This window comes from Xenopus tropicalis, chromosome 5 (genome assembly GCF_000004195.4).
Source record: "Xenopus tropicalis strain Nigerian chromosome 5, UCB_Xtro_10.0, whole genome shotgun sequence".
Classification (NCBI taxonomy): domain Eukaryota; kingdom Metazoa; phylum Chordata; class Amphibia; order Anura; family Pipidae; genus Xenopus; species Xenopus tropicalis.
In genome coordinates this window covers 78526115-78533242 of record NC_030681.2, presented here as the reverse complement: position 1 = coordinate 78533242, position 7128 = coordinate 78526115, and positions in this window count along the sequence as shown.

The window sequence follows — 7128 nt, the reverse complement described above, 5'->3', positions numbered from 1 at the left end:
CATTTGCCCACCTGTGCATTTGCAAGCACCATGGGGGAACATGATTACTGGTGCACCAGTAGTCTCATTATTATTGATAACACATGTGTATGAAGCACCAACATATTTTACAGCACTGTACAGTAGATGGATGCAGAAACAGAACATACAGACTACATACATACAGAAATACAACCAATAACTGATACAAGAGGAAAAGAAGGCTTTGCTCACCAGAGCTTACAAGCAAATCATGTCATTAGTACATTTGAAATATATCCTGCTCCACCAATTCCCTGCAATTTTAAACATTCACCATTATTTTATTGGCAGTCCTGTAGTGACTTGGAAGTATAATCTATCTTTAAAGGTCTGTGCGACACACAATGGCAGAGAATATTTAGAAGTAAATAGGGAATGGCATTAGTTAGAGACATATCAATATTAACAGCAGAACCAGCTAGGGAGCCTGGAGTATAGAGAAACCCATGAGCTTCCTGACTGATGGGAAGTTTCTAAGTATGTGAGATGTAGGGGACCCTGAAAGCATTTTACTTTGGGGCCCAGTAAGTTCTAGTTGGGCTCCCAGAAAGCAAAAACATGAATACTTGTTTAAGCCAGCGCTTGCATATACATTTAATTATGGGGTTTTAGCGAGTGTTTATGTCCATTAATTTACTCCATTTGCCTCATAACAGGCATTATTTTCATAGTTATATAACATTTTTTTCCTTGAGGGATTGTACTATTATGGGATTCAATGATCCAAAAGTTAAATTCATGGAAAGCTATAAGAAGTTATATTTGCTCTTAGGCTGAATATTTTTAGTATTTATAAAATACTAAATCAGCACTATATTTTTTTCAGCTCATGAAGTGATTCTTCTTTAAATATGGCATCTATTAATAAGTTGGGTTCCATTCAGTAATAAATTCAATTTCATCATCAACTGGAGGTTTTCAAGGTTATTCCTGATTAAAAATCATCAAATGGTAATTAGTACAGGAAGAAATCTGAATACCTGGCTGGGATCATACAGGAAATATATTAGATTCCCCATTCCCCTTTTATGTTCATCTACTGTTTCAAAGCCGTCTTTCCATGCTTATGGGCATAATTTTGCCACCATGAAGTTGACTGTCTCTTAAGGTGGCCATACTCGAACCGATTTCACTCTTTCTGTGATGAAGGATCTAATCAGTATATGATCGTTTGATGATTGGTTTGCCATACATATCATGGCAGAAGCAGTATATACAGGAAACAGGATGTGATGTAAAACATTCTTCATCGGTGGGCATTTGTGGCCGAAAGTTCTTTCACGTGAGGTGAACAACAAATGATGTGTGCAATGGCTTTGTTGCCCCTGTGTGCGCCACACCCTACTCTACCAATAGTTATGGGGACTTTTGCCAGCATTTTGGAAATGGTTGCAACTTGCTGCACTGTCCAAAAAACATGTTTTATTAAAGGTTATGTAATATGTAGCATTCAAATACGAGTGAACACTGCAATAAACAAATTAAGGTTTCACAATCATTTATGTACTTCAGTATATGTTCGCTGACTTCTGCTGGCAATCATGACGTGCAGGGAACAATCGCTCAACAATAAATGTCTGGCACTCACACCAACTGTCGCTGAACGACCAAGAACCCATCTGATCAATTTTTTGCCCGATTAGTGGCCCAACGATCGTTCGCACACCATCAACTATAGGATTAGTTAACGATATTATCGGATCGTTCTGGAATTGGTCATTTAAAAAGTAAGAAATCGGCTCATGTATGGCCACCTTTAGTTTCAGACGGTTAGGATTGTGCACCCACAATGCAGGATATGAAAATTGTCTTAGGAGCTGATAATATTAATATCATTATTATTATTATTATTATCATCATCATTGATTAGGATATTGACTGTTTTTATGAGGCATTAGCAAAGAAGGTTTAGAAACTATTAAAGGGGACCTGTCACCCACGCATAAAAATCCTTTGCAAATTAAACATGAAGCCCAAATTCTTTTTTAATTAAATAATCCATACCTGTATTAAATGTATTTAAAAATCTGAGCTGTCAATCATATATTTCCTGCCCCTCCTCTATGTCTAAATGATAGAGGTTGAATAGGCAATATATGATTGACAGCTCAGATTTTTAATTAATTACTTTTTACTTTTATTAATTACTTTCACTCCATTCAGCAGTTCCTAGATGTCACCTAGATGGTGAATACACAAGATTTTGATGTTATACAAAATGTTTCTTAATATTAGCGCCCATAAAATGGTACCGGCCTGCTTGCTGTGATTGTGAATTCCAAGACTGAGGGAAACAAAATGTAAATAATTTATATAGTGTAAGTGAAGTTTATTTTGCTCAACTAACATGATAGAAAAGGATTTGTAATTATTTCCCACGGTGATGGGGCTCCTTTAAGTTGCATAGTATTCTTGAAAAAGGTTACAAATCTATCAAGCACAACCTTTACTTATTCCTCTTTTTAGGGCTCTGGCACACAGGGAAATTAGTCGCCAGCGACAAATCTCCCTTTTCATGGGCGACTAATCTCCCGGAACTGCCATCCCACCGGCGAAAATGTAAATCGCCGGTGGGATGGCATACGCGGCGCTGCAATTTTCATGCCTTGACAGGCGCCGCATATGCCATCCCACCACCGATTTACATTTTCGCCGGTGGGATGGCAATTCGGGGAGATTAGTCTCCCGCGAAAAGGGAGATTTGTCGCGGGCGACTAATCTCCCCGTGTGCCAGAGCCCTTAAGGATCTGGATGAAGGCAAACATAAACTTGTACCAAGATAACTGCCATATTAAATCTCAGAGGTATAATGTTCTTATCTGGCCTCAGAGGTCAGATATATCACTTTAATGGTTTGAATTACTGGTTTTACAAGCCAAAGCCACTCCCTGTCTTGTGCGAGCTTAAATGTGGAAGTGTCTGTAGCCCTTTAACATGGAGTGCTATTAAAAGTATTGATTGCAAGAGCTTATTTAAGGCAAGGGCACATAGGTAAATAAGTTTTCCAACATTGCCTTATTGGAACAGTTACCTTCAGTAGGCTAGGAACCAGGGTTTGTTGTGCAGATGAGGAGCCCTACTGATGTAACAGCTAATTATTGGTTAGTATGGAACAGAGTTTGTAATAAAGAATAGATTAAGCAAAAGGACATTATGTCCCTGTTTCCAACATTGATTTGATGACTAGGATTTGTGCTGGACATACTTTTTGCCTATTCTTTTAATGAAGAACAACATTGGAAAATGAAACTAAAGCCACATTCAACGCACGTGTTTACCACTGACGAATGGGGCAAAAAGCCTCTGAAACAATTTGTTGTTTCGGCACTTTGCAAATTAACCTTTTGGAGGGACTTTGGTACACCAGCTTTTGTGTAATAGTGTGTCCTTCTGCTACAATTTGATAATACTTAAGAGGCATGTGACCTTGGATGGACTGCACTTACCAGAAAGCATTTGAAAAACATCCTATATAACATTTAGCTTTATTTTCAGAATACATAGTAAGGCAGGAAAATAACGCAGTGAGCTGACTTTAGTACAGAGCAGAGATATAATAACTCATTTACAGTGTTCCTTTGAATTACTACTTGCTTGAAACACAAGCCAAAGCTGGTAGTATACCAACAGGGATTTTATCTAATATCATGCACAGTATATATACACAGTATAGATATATTTTATCTAATATCATGCACCTGCCCATAAAAGGATGGTGCTTTGACTATTTTGCTTTGACTGGTGGAAATTACTCTTAAGTGATACCATTAAGTGCTGCCAGGGCCATCCTCTGCTAAGAAAGCATGTACTATACAGATTATGACTAGTCAGTCTGTGAGTTCTGAATCTGCACTTGCCATTCACAATGTGCTTTTGGCTTGGCACAACCAAGAGCATAATAATGATGTTACCAAAAGCAGTCATTTTGGCCAGCTTATAAATGTGCTATAACTTTATCCAACAGGCTGAATTCAATCATGACAGAGAGGTCAGAATGCTCTACAGGCCTCTGAGAAGGACTGCTCTCATTATATATGAAGAATAACTACAGCATAATTGTGGCACACCAGCTGGAAAGACCCCAAAGTGAATTTATAGCTCTCCCGGCTGTTTTTTCCACCCTCAGTAAACACAGCCCCTGGTATTCTTCACATTTGCTTTGTGCCACAGAGCATTGTGGGAGAGATATAACTTCCCTTCCCAGGTGTTGGGATTGATGAGTCCTTACCTGTGGAAAAGGTGAGGGGAGGAGAGTCCAGGAGAGTCCTTCTCAGTCCAGGAAGTAAGTTTGAGAGAGCTGACAACTAGTTTGAGTGTTTTCTCATTGTTTATTTATAAATTGGCAGCAAGTTACATTTTACTTTAAAATACTTATAACAAGCAGGGATCTTACAATAATTTAATAAACAAGGGTTTAGAATAAAAATAGTTTGGAGGGCCCTGCTCACAAGAGCTTACAATTCAAAGGGTAAGATATAAGAATGCAGGAGAGTAGAAAGTCTCAGTTGTTTAAGAATTTCTTTACTATGATAATGCCATTCTGTTCTTAAAAAGAGATACCTAACATGATGGATCCGAGCATTTCTGGTCCATATTTAATAATATAAGTGCAACTTGGTACCACTGCAGTAACAGGTAGTAACCAATCAGGTATTAGCTTTCCTAATGCTAGTGCAGTTATCTTTATGAAAACAAATGCCTGGCTGGTTGCTGTGGGTTACTGCACAGGAGCAGATTTGCACCCATATTAGTAAATGAGAACCAACTGTCTCTTTTTCAGTTGTGCCTAGCCACAATACCATTGGAATGTTCTTCATTTACAGACAGAGAGGTTTCTTTACAAAGGCTCCCATTTGTTTGCCTGATATTCCAGCAGGAGGGTAACACCACTATACACACTCCAGTGAGAAATACATGACTTAACTTTGCTCTTTTGTGTTTAACGTTCATATTACCTTTTGTTTGCTAAATAAGTGATGCAATTTGATCCATGTCCCTAATCAGTTATCAGCAGTTATGTGGTAAGCAATCTCAGTCCCTCTGAGAATACAATTATCCTTCTCAGCTTCCAGTTTAGCTTCCCTTCCCAGCTTATATGCCATGCTTTATTCTAAAGGATACATGATGTCATAAGCAGCAAGATGTCATATGCAGCCATTGCATGGGCAGCAGTATAGAACCTTATCTGTAAAGAAGATCCCTACCTTGTACTGGGTTTATTGGCTAGGAAATGCCTTATCTATTGAAGGACAGAAATCTCAGCAAGTGGTGGGTTAAATTATTGGCCATTATTAGCAGCATTTGGGGGTTCTAAATGCAGATTTCGAAAATTAAAGTCCTGCAAAAAAATGTGAAACTTTCACTCTGTCCGAAAAGTTGAAACTGCATTGGGGAGATTTCGCGATAGCCGGACATAAATGTAATAATGAGAAGAAATGATGTAGCAACATCTCTTACCACTCCCTTCCGACTTGAGCTGAGAGGATCGGGGGGTTCCAGTTTCATAGCAGATGTAGATAAAGTAAATCATTAGATGAACAGTGGTTTGGAGAATAGAATTGCGTTTGAATTCGAAGCACTTGATGAAAGATGATAGTTATTCATTGTGGATTTTTACATTAGTGCATCGTCAATTTAAGGCATACAGGGACATTTAAAGCTCAATTTCTGCTGTACCTATACGTAATAAAAGTAACTTACAATTACTGGGAAAAAAACTAAACAAAGCAAAGTAAGTTTATTTCGTTTAAGTAAATACTCTTTTAATTCGCCTGGAATATCTTAATAAAAAAAATGTTCCAGTGTAGCTAATGACTTATTTAAATTATTTCTGACGAGATATACCAGGGGATAAACTAATAAACTTTTCTGATGCGTGTTGATTACCCCATAGAGTGATCCTGCGCTATACAGGCGCTAAATATCTCACTAACTTTCCCATCAATGGATTTATTCCACTCTGCAACAGAGATCAGAATGAACCTCGCAGTGATTAGGGGAAATAACAAATTACAGTCGGACTGAGACTTCATTCAAACTGCAATGGCAGCTAATTACTACTCTCCCCCCCCGCAAACTGACACGGTTATTAGGGGATATCAGGTAAATCACACATCTGATGCCACTTTATTCGTTTTGTGGTCTGCAAATGTATCATATAGGTAAAAATAATTATATAATTATCCAATCTACTTTGTGTATGTGCATCTCTCTCTGTATACGCCTATACAGATCCATTATATATGATTAATATATATTCTAAATTCTGTAATCTATATTAATTATATATATATATATATATATATACGGTATATATATATATATATATATATCTATACACATATGATGTCTAAATACAAACAGGTAAGATATTCATCTAGAAATGGATTTTTACCGAGACTTCTTACTACAAAAAAAGAGAGGAACTGCCTGTGTCTTTCGAAAGTCGGTACGTACTTAAATGTATGTACATATTTATCTCTTGGTAAAGTTTGACATATTCTACATGATGATTATAAGGTCTGAATATTAATTTAAGATATTCTCTGACAAATCCCAAAGTGACAAAATGAAAGAGGCAGCCTACAGGAGAGGGACACCTATAATGGCTCTTTCTCTGCTTCTATTACTGGTATCATTGTTTCTGCAGGTGATATGCAGAGGGATTTTCTACAAGTCGGCTCTATCTGTCCTTTCCTTTTCAGATTAAATGTAATGTGCCATAAAGGAGGTCTGTAATAGAAATGTTATATATTCGTCAATTATTGATAAAAATCTTATTTTTAATGGGCACTTCGCCCGGCTGTGTATGCGAATAGAATGCTCTATGCTGATCGCCCGGAGAATCGGTTTGGTTTTATTAGGGTTATTGCAATATTCCGATCAGCTAAATGGAGTAAGCAGAGTATATAGCCCGGTAGGTTAGTACCAACCAACAGCTGAGTGACTCTGTAAGGTGAGGGGGTAACCATGCACATTTGTTAGAATCTAATCTAACAGCAGGTAGGACTATAAGTAAAGTAATTATACATGTGGTAGGATTATGTAGATAGCCCTGTGCATATTATATCTATCCAGCTTAGCCCGGCTCTCTGGGGAAACCTACAT